General features: G+C 37.4%; 1 protein-coding gene across 15 annotated transcripts in view; it reads right to left on the minus strand.

Annotated features, from left to right (window-relative positions):
* The window catches only part of Rgs7 (regulator of G protein signaling 7), a 433,787-nt gene that overhangs the window by 95,097 nt on the left and 323,011 nt on the right, over positions 1 to 15,679 (minus strand). The gene's annotated exons all lie outside the window — the stretch shown is intronic.

Below are 15,679 nucleotides of genomic sequence, written 5' to 3' on the forward strand. Positions count from 1 at the left end.
TAGTATTAGCACATATACCAGCCAAAGAAATTAAGTTACGGCACACGAGGATGATTGCAGACAGAAGAACAGAAAACAGAATGGTAGAGAAAGTTAGGAAATTACTTCCCAACTGTAAGCCTGGGAGATTGTGAGACTCAGTAAGTCAAACAAACCTCAAAAATAAGGAAACATGAAAGGCAGTCAGGAGCTAATGTGAGTAGGTGGGTGGGGGAGTAGGTGGGGGAGCGTGTGGGGGACTTTTGGGATAGCATTGGAAATGTAAATGAAATAAATACCTAATTTAAAAAAAAGTTTGTTGTCTTACACCAGAATGTAATAAAAGTCTGATTTCACATTAAAAAAAAAAAAAGAAAAATGTAGTGATAGTTAACACATGGAGCCTGCAGTCAGCAAAGCCCCAGGCCAGTGAGTGTCAGCTTGATTCTCTTCACCCAGTCAGATTCCAGGATCATTGCACGCTGTATTGGTATTTGCAGGTTCTTCTTCACGTAGTGCTATCACACACAGGCCTTAATAAGGACTTTCTGTTAAGAACCCTATCGGTGAACTTCCACTTTCCCTTGAGGAACAATAGTATATATTCATTTGATTTGACTGTATACAGTATCATTTTGCTCCCTGTTGAGGAATTCTCTAGATATGCTTGGTGCTGTAAAATTTGTCATGATCATTTGGTTATTATCCTCACATAGAATTCTATTGATGGGAATCCCCTCTAAGAGATTATGAACTAGTTCTTCCTCGGTGGTATGTACAACCCAGGTCAAGGTAAAGTCAAATCTTTAACTTTAAATAGACTGACCTTCCAATGAGTCTTATAAAATAACTTCTAGGTCTTTAGTCAAATGCTAGGAAAGTCTGAGACTATAAACATCATTTTCACCATGAAGCCATTACATAATAAATGGATGAAAAATCCAGGGAAACAAACTTTGTGTCTGACTTAGGACTTGGGAAAATGAATCTACGTAACCAATATTGTGTGATAGGTAAACAAAAACTCCAAATATACAACACATCCCAAATATGAGAAACACTGCTACATGGTAAAGTCCAAAATGGTTTTCGTTGTGATTATGAAAGGTTTGTTCAGAGAATCTAAGTCAATATTAATGCTCATGTTGTCTTTTCAAAATACTTCTTCGAGGATCTGATATGAGATGTTGTGTAGTGGAGAAAAGCTTATGTTGATATTACATGCATAGATGCTACTAAGAGATCTTAGTGTTAGAAGGCATGGTCTCAAGATTTATTTCTTTACTTAATGGTAATCACAGAGCTACATGCTTCCATGATGCAACTGCTCCTAAAATTCTATCATCACCTCAACTTAACAAGATCCTGGGAGAGCAGTGGCAATGTGTAAGTGGAGTATTAGAAAAGTTTAATAAGTGTTCAGTCAAGATTGCCCTCCCAACAATGGCACAGCAGATGGCTTAGCATCCTCCAGCTGCTCAGCAAACTAATCACTAATTAATCTTCATGTATGAGTGATATTTGCCTCCCCCACACAGCTCAAGTGCAAGAACACACCAACCAAAACATTGTAGTTTTTTTTTTTTCACCCATTTGGATATCCAAGTGATGTGTGCACTGAGAAAGACATCCCCAGATTGTCACCATGTGAAGAGCTGGTAGCAGCTGTGCCAAACTCAGGTACTCAGCCCTCTCTCACCTCAAACTCGGAGGTGATAATTAGTGGCATATATAAAAGCAGAGAATTCTAACAACTAATTTGTTTTCATTTTTGCTACAGTACTTCAAATATTAAAAGGTGGACTAATTTTATAATCTTTTAATTCTGTGTGAAGAGCTATATATTTATAGCCCCAATTTCAAAATCAAGTATTATCCAAAGACTCAACACTGAAGCCTCCCAGAGACAGCAAATTATCTCACAAACATAGAAAAGTGTTGTGGCCAAGAAAACAATAATTGTGATTTTTTTTCACTGAATTCTATACATTTTAGTCAAAATCTTTTACTTAGGTTTTATATAGATATATTTTATGAAATACAGCTCTATGTAACAATTTTTAAAAGGCTCAAAGGAGCTCTTAGGAGGGGGTTGGAGGAAGGGTACATTGGAGGGCAAAGTGATGTAATTCTATTCTATTTTAATTAAAAACGTTTTAAAAGTAAAAACCAAATACATCTGTATATACGTTTAAATGCACACACACACACATAAAATATATTTATATAAAAAAAACAAATTCATCTGAGTCATTCCTAGCATATAGTTTAGATTTAATCAGGATTTATCCAGGTGTATGTCACAAGGAAGTCTAAAGAAAAGTTGTGTTAGCTAGTGAGTAAATGGAAATATCAAGATGTTTACAAAGGTAAGTTGCCTATATAGCAAACTAACAGACTCTCATCAGAATGATTCCAAGTCAAAGAAGAAAGCTTTACTTGAAATAGGGTGTAGTCATGTCAGAAGTTCTTTGAAACATAATCTTTAAGATCTGATAGAACTGTCATTTGAAAGGGCAAAGTCGGGCATTTGTGGAAATTATACATACAGAACATTTTATACTCCAGTAAAGCCATATAGAAATGGACTCTTCCTGAATTAGGACTTTCTAAAGCACTTCTATTTTCTCAGGAGTAGAAGGTACTGAACGAAATAACTTGGAGTTCCGTCTTGTTTTAAACATCATTTACACATTGAAAAAAAATACAAGTATTACTTGGTTTTTGCTGATTACAAAAATAGATTTCAAAAAATGTAAATAGCAAATGATAATAAAGGATAGATACTGGATGCAGTAAAGTAGATTCTGTTTAGGGGCTGAAGTTATGGTTCAGTGGGTAAATTGCTTGCTATGTAAGAGCAAAGACTGGAGATCAGATTCCTAACACACATGTGAAAACCTTGAAGTGTTTAGAAGGTAGAGACCAAGGCTACCAAGTACACACTAGCTAACTATAGTAGTCTGATTAGCAAGAGCTAGATTTAAGTGAGAGACTCTGGTCATAAAACATAAGATAGAACAATCTGGGAAGATACCTCAAATCAACCTCCGGTCTCCCCATGCCAACATAGGTGTATGCTCCAACACATTTGAACATGTGCATACATATTTGAATACTATACACACTTTTTAAAATGGCTTCTGCTTGGAAGAAACAAAAACAGAATCATAAATTTAATCAGCACAGAGAAATATACTCAAGTGTTCAACCCATGCAAATACTTTTTTCTAGAAACGGTGGCGTATGGAAGTTGTGCAATATACTGCCTGACTTAAAATCCAGTTCTTAGAAGCTGTGTAACTCCAGCCAGGACCTTCTAGCCCTTGGGTATTCATGTCCTCTGGAACATGGAGTAAAGAAAATACCTCTCTTCTAAAGTTCACTGTGTGCAGTGCCCTTAGCACACCAGCACCACAGACAAATGCTACATGATGTTAGTTCATAGAAAATGACACAATCTGTACCACTTCATCTAGTCAAAAGGAGCTGGGAAGCTGGTATTAGACTAGACTTCTGCATCATAGCAAACACTCCTAACCCAACTCTGGCTGACTCCTCTAGGTGATCAAATCGGGTTCTTTTAGTGGTGCCACAGTGTGTCTGCTCTAGCATATGCCTGTTTCACACACACACACACACACACACACACACACACACACACACACACACACACTTTATATTTACAGAGATAACATATTCTTCAAAGCACAATTGAAAGATGCCAACAAGAAACCCCCCTAGTAGGAAGGCCATGTAGAACCCAACTGTGTCAAGGACTAACACAACCAAAGAGAGTACCAAGGGAATTAATGCAGACATGCAGACATGAAACCCAATGTGTGTGTGTGTGTGTGTGTGTGTGTGTGTGTGTGTGTGTGTGTGTGTGTGCTTTGTTATTGTCAGTTCCCTTGAGACAGTGTCTTTTATACCCCTGGAACTTACTACGTAGCCCAGGCTGACTATGACTATATGATTCTCACTTTGGCCTCCAAGTGCCAAAGGATTACAGGTGCATACCCCCCCCCACTTGTTAGAACACAAGATATTTCCCCAGGAACTTGCATGAAATTTCAGTTTAAAAGAGGATTCTGGAAACCAAGTCATGACTCTAGTTTGATGGATATTACCTGATATCTCCTTTTAAAAACAAATGTCCAGACCGAACTTGAGCTCTATACTCTCTTCATAGTAACCTATATAACATTTCAACTTCTTCAATGCTCAGCTGGCATACTCTGTTAATTTCTTTAGCCATAGTTCTCTTTCACTTTATTCTGTTCTCTTTGGCTTATTGGTCACATGAATTGCTTGATAAGGTGTTTGAATATTGGGTTTCAGACTTCCTCTACAGAATGAGCTTAAATGGATTTAGAACACCATTGCATACACTAGCAAGATTTTGCTGAAAGGACCCTGATATAGCTGTCTCTTGTGAGGATATGCCGGGGCCTGGCAAACACAGAAGTGGATGCTCACAGTCAGCTATTGGGTGGATCACAGGGCCCCCAATGGAGGAGCTAGAGAAAATACCCAAGGAACTAAAGGGGTCTGCAACCCTATAGGTGGATCAGCAATATGAACTAACCAGTACCCACTGGAGATCATGTCTCTAGCTGCATATGTATCAGAAGATGGCCTAGTCGGCCATCACTGGAAAGAGAGGCCCATTGGTCTTGCAAACTTTATCTGCCTCAGTACAGGGGAACGCCAGGGCCAAAAAGTGGGAGTGGGTGGGTAGGGGAGTGGGGGGGGTATGGGGGACTTTTGGGATAGCATTGGAAATGTAAATAAAGAAAATACCTAAAAAAAAGAAAAAAAAGTAAAAAATTTCCAGACTAAGCTACTCCCTATCCTCTTCTTCCAAGAGTTTGCTTCAGCAAAGAAAGACAGAAGGGGGCGCTAACTATATCAATAACTATAGTTTACACATTGATCTAGTTGGAGTCACACAAATGATTTCTTTGACCTGTTTTACACACACACACACACACACACACACACACACACGCGCGCGCGCGCGCGCACAGAGTCTCTAAAGACTCAAAAGTTTGGAGGACATAAACGGCAACGAGGATTCAGAAGTAAAAGAGGGGAGAAGGGGCAACGGAACTCAAGTGGCACCAGGGCGGGGATTCAGATGATAACAGTAAGGGGAGAAGAAAGAAAGAAGGGAGAAGAAAGGGAAAAATGACATACTCAGTCATTGCTTGATAACATTGTGATCTGAGAAACTACACTCTAAACAAATTCATCAGATACCATTCTATGCAAAGATACTCTTAGTGATCTGTCTGATAGATGTGAGTCTACCAGGAAAAAAAAAACATCTAAAATACCACAAACCCAGGAGTGTTCTGATATATAGTTCCTGTGAAACAAAAAGCAGCATGTGCCAGGGGCTATATTATGTGCTTTATAATAATCCTTTTTAATATTCACAAATACATGTTGGTTTCTACATATTGATTAAGAAATTAAAACAAAGTTTTCACATAGTCAGGCCATTGACAAATAGTGATAGAGATTCATACATTTGTTCCAAAGTGTTGTAAACTATAAGTCCACATCCTTAATCACTTTAATTTCTATCTCCCCTGCCTTTGCTGCTGAAATCATCTCTTCCACTTCTATTTTGTATCAAAATGACAGGTTTCAATTTTTTCTGCCTTTCTCTGCCAGCAAGACATAAGTAATGGCCATCCTTCAAATTGTACTTTGTAGATTTGACTTATTACTGACTTGAATATACTCTTCTACTCAAAATATGCTAGACTTAGGATATACAGCTAATAGACATTTTACACAAAAGCCTACTCCAGAAAAGCCGCATCTTTTTAAATTCCTCAATAGATTAAAACTAATTAGTGCAGGTGTTCATTAACTGAACAATACCAAGACTCCACACAATCGTTATATGAGTGAATATTCTTTATATGTATGGTAGGAGAAGAGTTTGGTGCATAGTGAAACTTGTGAGAATACCATGCATTCTTCACTGTATCATGACTCAACAAACATTCATTCACTGAGGATCTTTGATAGGTAGGTTGATATGGTTCAGACTATTAAGGAAAGAGCATAAAAAGAAAATCTGAGAGTCACATCAGGAAGGACAGGATGGAGAAATAAAAAAAAAAGCCATTCCTGTCTTCAAGGTCCCCAGTGTTTTACACAGGACGTGCATGCCTGAGACTGCTGATCAGTTGCTTGCCTCACAATGTTTGTGTAGCCGAGAAGCTGCTGTTGAGCTAAGTGGATCTGTATCTGGATGACCTTGTGTGTCTCACTGGCTCATGCATCCCTGAGCTCAGCTTTCCGAAAATTCTGATATATTTGGCTGGAAGCATCTTCAGTATTAAGAAAGGTTTATGCCTTCTATATTACTTTGACATTTTAAGTGGGGATACAGACCAATGGTGACTTAGTATCTTGTCAGCTAAGTGGTATAATTCAGCCAATAAAAAGTCCTCATTCATATGAGAATTACATATAAAAACTTAGACTGAAGTATAATTAAAATAATCACTACCAATGATGAATTAGAACATAGTGTAATAATTCTGAATTGCATTTAAATATTATCTGGTTCACATTAAAGAATAAGAAAATATAAACTTGAACTTAAGAGACCCCAAAAAATGTCAAAACAAAATTATAGGAAAACGTTACAAATAATTACAGACATGAAAATGGTACATTTTGAGAAAACTTAAACCGAAAGTTTCTGTTTTGAAGAACCAGAGATTAGAAAATAGTAATCTTTAAAGTAGGGAATCCGATTTCTAATTCCGAGATTGAGTGATTCAACAGATACAAACACATCAACAGTATTGGGTTCATTTGATCAACATCATAGAACACTGGGGACTCAGCATTTCCAATCACTCCAGCAAATTTGTTCAATGCCTTACCTCATTTATTCTAAAGCAATTTTGAATTTTATAACTCCTTTTGAGAGATATGAGGACCTGAAGTCATAGACATGCCAAGGATCACACACCTGGTTATAGAGGGCCAAGACAACAAAGACTCGGAGAGACCAACCTTCAAAATTATCTTTTCTTTTTTTTCATCCATCACATTTCTCATGCTCCAATCACATTTGCATCATGCTTCTATCATGCTTACATCACACTCCCATCATGCTCCCATCACACTCACATCATGTTCTCATCATGGTCCCATCACACTTCTATCATGCTTGAAGAGGTTGAAATGTTACATAAATTGCTATGAAGAGAGTATAGAGCTCAAATTTTGTCTGAACACTTGTTTTTAAAAGGAGATATCAGGTGATATCCATAAAATTAGAGTCATGACTCATGCTCCAAAACATGTGGGTCACAGAATTACACTTCCGAGCCAGTTTCTACTCACAACAGAATCTTAGCTTGTGGCCAATATGGGAGCTGAATAACTATATCCTTTCTAATCTCAGGTAAGGGACAGTATTTAAGTGGCGATACAGCTTCAGACACCCAAATAGTTCCCTATTTCAAGGGCCCAAGCGTCTATCCTGCTGCTAATGCAGTGTTTCTCAACCTTTCTAAGGCTACGGCCTTTTAATACAGTTCCTCATGTTATGGTGATCCCTGACCATAAAATTATTTTGTTGCTACTTTATAACTGTAATTTTTCTCCTATTATGAATTATAATGTAAATATCTAGTATGCAAGGATATCTGATAAGTGACTCCCCAAAGGGGCTGTCGCCCACAGGTTAAGAATTGCTGTCATAATAGTATATAACATTATAGTTGGGAATATAGTCCTGGGATCAGAGTTGTCTGCTTACCAATATCAGTTATACTATAAATAATAAAATAATAAATTTATTTATTTATTTATTAAAATTCTCTCACTTCAATGATCTCATCAATAAAATGACATTATGTTGATACACCATAGGATGCTAATTACTATAAAGAATGCTCTGTGTATACTTATATTGAGTCATTAGCTATACTGCGAAGCCAAGTTTAAAAAAAGTCCCAAAGATGAGGTTGGTATTTATGAAGGAGAAAGAGCAGAGAAATTTGCAGCCTACCAGCATTCTACAAGAACCTCTGTCTGCTTCAGTGACAGTCATATCAGACTATTGGGCCCCTTGTTGTCATTGTCCTTCAGTTTCTGACTGGGGAACTGGGAAAATCTAGTCTAGTGGGAAGACACTCAGTGGCTCAGACTGAAACAGCTGGAGCAGGAAGTTCCCATCCTTCAGAGTTCAACTATTACCCTGCAGGGACTGCATTTGCACATGTCTTCCTGTGACTGCGCATCACACGAGACCATCACACAAGACCCTCGTCCAGCTTTCTGCAGATGTATTTGGAGGTACTTTGGATTATTAACCTTTGTAATATTTTTAAACTCTGTTTAAATGAGAAGCAAACATTTTTCTCACATGGGTTCACAGTACTTTATTCCTTAGAAGTATTTTTAGATTGGACAGTGCACACTTTAAATTCTTCATAAATAACATAATGGCAAAGAGTAAAACTTAGGTAATACTAGTAAACAATTCAAGGCCAATCTGGTCTACATAATTAGAGCTCTCCTTAAAATGAAAAAAAAAATTGCCATTGTGATGCAACCTGGGTGAATACTGACAGAGAAACACCCGAGGGCCATGAAGTGATTGATGTAGAGTTAATTTTTGGTCCCTGTCCATTCAGAAACATTTTATGGTTGACATGTTTTATTATGACCACCTCTTCCATTCGGTTACATGGCCTGATATGAGGTAATGACCTACATTTTAAGAACCGATGCCCTGAAATCTCTTTTTTCCCCTTCTCATACTTGCTCTTTGTGTTTAAGTTGTTTCCCAGGCTAATCTTGACAAAATGATCTCCTTGTTTCTTAGGTATTCTTTGGTTTGGGTGGTGCTAAGGCATGCTGGGCAATTATCCCACCCCTGAACCACCACCAGATCCTTCTTTTATTTGCTTATGTAGTGATTCATCTGGGCTTTATTACTATATAAATCTCCATCTATTCACCTTTCCATACATCCATTTGCTTCATCTAGCAAATAACTCACTGTCTGCCTGCTTTAGGGTCCTGATGTTGATTCATGACAAAAGTGATTATGTCATCCTTTCTGCTGCTTCTTAGAAGAGATTTGCAGTGAAGTGAAATGCAGTTTGTTTTAAGAAGCAAAAGGTGACTTCTAATTTCACCGGGGACACCAGAGAGGTTCAGAGCAGTCAGCCACATCCTTGTAACCAGAAAAACCTGCTCAAGTGGAAAGCCAATTCCTTTGCATGGACCAGAAACTTAAGGCTATAGAGCCAACTCCTCCCAATATGCACAGAAAGTTTCATCAGAGACACTACTACCAAAAACTAGTTATTTGGAGCAGGAGCTGCTGGGCCCATAAACTTGGAGGGATGTGAGAGAACATGGGAAAGAAAGAGGTTTCAGAGGGATCATAACTGACATATGAGGGGAAAATCATGGCAGAGAAAGATGGAAAGAAGACTTCCAAACATTGGAGAATATGGGGGATGTGCAAATGACCTACAAAGGATCAAGACTCCTGTGGCCCAGGTCCTTTCAGCTTCAAAATATTCAGACTTCCCTGGCCCATTTCTATCTCAGGCCTTTGAGCTTCAAAATATTCTGCTCTCTCTGGCTCATTGCTATCTCAAGCATGCCTTTCTATTTCTCAATAAGCAGTCCTTGTTTCTATCACTATTATTGTGTCCAAGTTTTGTTTGGGACACAAGAACCTGGAGATCATAACAGGTGGCCTCTAGACTCTAATTCATGCATGTGACAGTAGGAATACTCATTAAGTCATTGTTAAAGAGTGTAGGACTGCATATGGTTTAGTATGAGACTAGAAAACTCATAGTCTGGGTGGTGGGCATACCTTAATGAGGTATACTTTCAGGGTTCTCACCAGATGTTCAAGGATAAATCCTAGAAAAGCAAGACTCTGGAAGGAGGAGGAATTAGAAAAGAGAAATATTTGCATGTTTGTTTATTTGTTTGCAGAACTTGCTCTCTTGAAACTCTCTATGCAGAACAGGTTGACCTCAAACTCAGATATTTATCTGCCTCTGCCTACCAAGTGCTAGAATTAAAGGTACATGCCACCGCACCCAGCTGAAATACTTTTTTCTTTTATTGTTAAGATCATTAGCAACCTTCAGTCCAGGAGAAAATACTGTAGTCATTGTTAACCAATGAGTAGAAAGTCACATCATCTACAAGTTTGTTGTCTCAGGGAAGTGGGGAAAGAAAAGCAAATGGCAAAAGAGCTTAGGAATATTGTATAACCAATGTAGGAAGACTAAGATAGAGAAACAATGCATATATTCTTCTTGGAAGATAAGATCATTACTGCTCCAAAAGACAGTACACAATCAGAAGATTTAACTGGAAGATCATTGACACTATTTATAACCAGCATCTATAACAGCACTTCTATAACAGCAGCACTATAACAGCAAACACTCTGTGGTTTGCAATGGATCATTGATATTAAAAAATCTATAAAACAGATTGTCTGAGTTTGAGTAGTTAGAGAAGTCCAAAGTCAAAGGGATATATATATATAAAAAAATCAAACTTCTTGTGGATTTAGAAGACTCGACTATCTTTATCCAAAGCAGCTTGCTACATGGGGTAACTATGAAGCAGGTTACCATAACCCTCCACACTGAAGGCCTCACTTTTGAGACAAGATACATGATGAACAATTTTAAGTAAAATAATCACAAGGAATGTGATTTTTAATTAGAATCTCTAATGAGAATAAGGAAATACATGCAAATAGATGAATGGAGTAAGCAGAGAGTTCTGTAAAACATACTTAAAGAAAGAATCAAGAGGAAATGGCACAGATAAAAATCAATGCAACAAAAATAACAAGCATCACACTGGGCTCATTAGTAGATGGTACAAGCAGAAGAGAGTGTGGGAGCTTGAAGACAAGTCATCAGAGACTTTCCATGCTGAAATTCAAGAAGAAAAAAAATAATAATAAAGAAAAAAATAAAATGGTGTACCCAAGAGCCAATGGGTGGTAACAAAACTTGTAGCATATCTAGTTGAAATATCAGGAAAACTGAAAAAGAAGTTTGGGAAAAGAAACATAAAAATAGCCAAGAACCTCCTAAAATACATGAGGTACACCAAAGCACAGGCCATCGAAGCTACCAGAATACCACAAGGTAACCGACATTCAATGTCCAATGACAATGCCCTTCAGCAGTTGAGGAGGAAAGACTTCTTCCAATGAATAATGGCAGGAACACATTACTGTGGCCTTTTGTATGCATTCTGTTCCTCCAATACTCTTCAGAGACATTATTGGGAGGTTGGGATCTTTGGGAGGCATTTACTTCACAAGGTTCCACAAGTGTGAATGAACTAATGTCATTATTCCTCCTTCCATGGGGCAAAGTGGCAGAAAGGTTCTGGCCAAACTCAGCCATTGAGTCTTAGAACTTTAAATCACTAAATTTTCATTTGCTCAGTTCCTGGCATTATGTAACATATATAGCTACACAAAATGAACAAAGACAACCTACCTACTCAAATTTATTAAAAATCAGTCCTTCAGGGAGAAGCATAAGAATTACAAATAAGAAACATGAATATTTAGAGAAATGAAAAATACCAGGGAAAGAAAATGTAAAGGTTAAAAACACTATCTTATCTAGTTATTCTTAAATTTTCTAAAATACAACTGTTAAAAGTTATAACACTTAAAAATGTAAAAGAGCAGTGGTTCTCAACCTCAGGGTGGGCATCTCTATTCACAGGCCCACTAAGATCACTAGAAAACACAGATATTTACAATATAATTTATAACAGTAGCAAAATTATAGATTAGAAGTAGCAACGAAAATAATTTTATGGTTGGTGGTCAACACAAACTGTATGAGGAACTATAGTAAAGGGTCACAGTATTAGGAAGGTTGAGTACCACTGTGTTAAAACATTAGAAAATATCAATCAATTAAATGGAAGAGATGAACTAGGAGTACCCTGGGATATGGTCCCTAAAAGACTTGAGAAGCCAAATAGTGTAAGAGGGTAATGTCATGTGAAGATGGGAGTAGCTAAGGGAAGATCTATGCTGCAAACCTCAGAGCGAGCAAGCAATGTGTAAAGGAGAAATGGAACTGGTGGTGGGAGATAAGTGCAATCATTTAAATGACTGAGTGAAATTGACAAGGGCAAAAAGAGAGAAGGGAGAGTCACAAGAGCAATGTTTGCAGATATCAGCCTCCTTATATCAATAAGCACATTGAATTCAAGTGGCCCGAAGATAGTAACTCAAGGAAAGACCACCAAAAACTCAAAACAACATCCAAAAGATGGGACTATACTAGACAAAAACTATTTAGATCTTCTCTTCTCTTCTCTTCTCTTCTCTTCTCTTCTCTTCTCTTCTCTTCTCTTCTCTTCTCTTCTCTTCTCTTCTCTTCTCTTCTCTTCTCCTCTCTTCTCCCTCTCCCCTCCCCTCCCCTCCCCTCCTTTTTCCTCCCCTTCTCCTCCCCTTCTCCTCTCCTCTCCTCTCCTCTCCTCTCCTCTCCTCTCCTCTCCTCTTCTTTGTAAAAGTTGCTGTTGTTATGGTGTGTCTTCACAGCATTATAAACACTGACTAAGACAAAAGTGTCATTTAAAAATAAAGATTTGAATGTGTTGAAATAGAAAAGGAAATATCAATCATGTCCATCCTGGTCAAGGATTACAAAGTGAGGCTCATAGCAAACAAGGGCAGTATAAATGAGAGATGACTTTGCATATGGTTTAAAGAGGTTCATTTAACAAGAAGAAAGCCATGTAAATGTGTATGCACTTCAGAGTATGGAAGGCAAACTTGATAAAACTAATGGAGAAGGTAACAAAGCCAGAGTTCCAGTTGGAAACACCCAAATACCTGTACTACTCTGATGGGAAGTGACAGATCAGCTGGCACAAATGGCAATAAGAGTATCTTGATCCGAAGCTCACTATCAACGGATTGATAAGAATTGTCTTTCCTCTCAGATTCTTTCCCCCAAACAGCAGTATTCTAAACTTTACACAGAATATTCGCCAAGGTAGAGCACATTTGGGCCATAAAGCACATCTTAACAAATCTAGGAACATGACAGTTATTACAAGCTTATTCTAGAAATCAGTGTCAAAAATAGCACCAAATTATTTCAAGAATACCTATAAATTAGACAACATATTTAATTAATAGTATGCAGCCAAAGAAGACAGGCTAATTAACGATTTATTCATTATTTTGAACTAATTAAATGCAATCTATTGAAACACAGACTACAGCAAAAGCAGTGCATATATGGGGATTTATTGCAGTAAGTGTATACATTAGAAAAGAAGATATGAATACGATCAGTATGGGAACCTTGAGACAGAGAGAACTTGAAATCTAACACAAGCCAAAATAAACTCAAAACAAATAGCAAACCAATGAAACAACAAAACCAAACTCCAGTTTTTAGCAAAGTGTCAAAAAATTCATAAATAGCTAGCCTGATAACTATGAGAGAGAAAAAAGCCCCACCCAAATTGCCAATATCTGGTATAAAACAGAGGTCATCATTAATGAGGTTTACCTGCTGTGCTATACACGAGAACCACTGTGAACAACATCATGCCTATAAATTTGATAACTTGATTGAAATGGACCATGTATTTAAGGATATCACCCAAGACAAAATGAACTCAATAGTCCCATTTAGGTTAAAGGAACTGAATCAGAAATTAATAACCTCCAAAAAAGAAAGCAACGAACCTACATGATTTTTTTTATGAATTCTCTCAGTTATATAAAAAAAAATCCAATTGCTCTATAGTAGTGTTTTTCAGAATGTTACAAAAGGAATATACCATATTTTTATAAAACCAACATTATTATAATGCTAAAGCTAGATTAAGATATTAGAAAAAGAAAAATATCAGACCATTTATGTTTCTTATTTTATAAGAAACAGAAATGTTCAACAAAATAATATGAAATAACTTTTAACCCTTTAAAAAAGCTAGGTAGGTATCTAGGGTGATAGTCCATTCACTGAAGTGCTTGCCTTGAAGTATGAAGGTCTATGATTAATAACCCAGAACCCAGGTTAAAAAGCTGAGTGCAGGGAACCCCTGTAACTTTTCCACTGAAGGTACAGAGACCATCAGATCACTAGGGCTCGCTATTAATCTGCAGAATCCCAGGATGAGAGACTCTCCTTGCCACACAAAAACCAAAGGAGACAGCAACAAAGGAAACTCTATCTTATGTTGCCTTCTGACTCCTATATTCACATACACACACACACACACACACACACACACACACACACACACACACACACACACACACACACATACACACACACACACAGAGAGAGAGAGGCATGCACACACAAATGCACGCTCACAAGCACAAGAATTATGTGAGTGGATTGATTACAGGTAGGTAAGTTTAACTCAACACTTTAGAATCAGTTAATGTAATAAACTCTTGTTTATAGTCAACAATAAAATTACCTCTTGTAAGTTTGTAAGTTTTCTAATTATATATAATTTCCCATCTTATTTTTTGAAGGTGAATAAAATCTGTGCAGACACATGTACATATGATGCAGGCTGAGTCTTGGCTGTTGGGAACAACCGTGAGCTGACTATGAACTGCAGCTAGCACCCCACAGAACAGTTTGAATGTGTACCCAGTAGTGGAGTATTTAATCGTATTAAAGTTCGAGTTTTAATGTTTTGAGGACTTCTTTTCTATAGTGGCTATACTAAGCTATATCATTTGTGTGTCATTAACATTGAACAAAAGTTCTTTTAACCGGTTAGTCTGTATTTCACAATGGAAACTGGATAAAACACCTATTCATTTTTCACCCAGAAGTCTTTGACCCAGCTTTTAAAATCCAGTTAAAAAGAAATCTCTGTAGACCTTCAGTTATGTTGACAGACACCTGTAGTCCCAGCATTCCATAGGCTGAAGGACTGAAAGTTCACGTGCCATCTAGGTTATACCATGAAAGTCTGTCAAAATTCCAAGGACTAGGGACATGGCTTTATGGTAGAAAGCTTGTCTGAAGTGAGAGGTTTTGATCAAATTCCCATCATGTGTAAGTAAAATAAAAAGCTGCAGTAGATTGATGATGTTTGAGAAAACTAGTTGGTTGAGGCTTGACCATACCTCTCAGATGACAAACCTTGACCTATGCTGCCCTTTGCTGTGGGAATCAGTGTTATCTTTGCTACCTATGTCCTGAAATCCCATTTTAGAAGAAACTAACTGAAATAAATCTCTAAAGTAAGACAACTTAGAAAGCATCACAGCTTGAGACCCAATTATGCTGGGAAAACACAAGGATTTGTATTTCTTATATAAAATGTTATTAAGGGCCTCTAGTCTAATTACAATAACACAAGAATGGTAGCCCAAGGCCAATTATGAACAAAAGTGGGCTGGAGGCCGGAATCTAGTTTACCTTAGCACTTGTCAGAGTTTGGATTTGAATATGGAGATGTTTTGCAATTGGGATAAAAAAGAACAAAGTTATGAATAAGCAACAATTGATCCCAGAAATTTGCATTCAGATAATAAAACTAATTAATTATTTTAATGACAGTCTTTGTTGATTCCGGTGGTGAAAGGAACTAAAAACAATCTGTCAAAGAGGGCATATAAATAAAGGTAGCTTGAGCAGAATGA

The sequence above is a fragment of the Mus musculus genome, chromosome 1 (genome assembly GCF_000001635.26).
Source record: "Mus musculus strain C57BL/6J chromosome 1, GRCm38.p6 C57BL/6J".
Classification (NCBI taxonomy): Eukaryota; Metazoa; Chordata; class Mammalia; order Rodentia; family Muridae; genus Mus; species Mus musculus.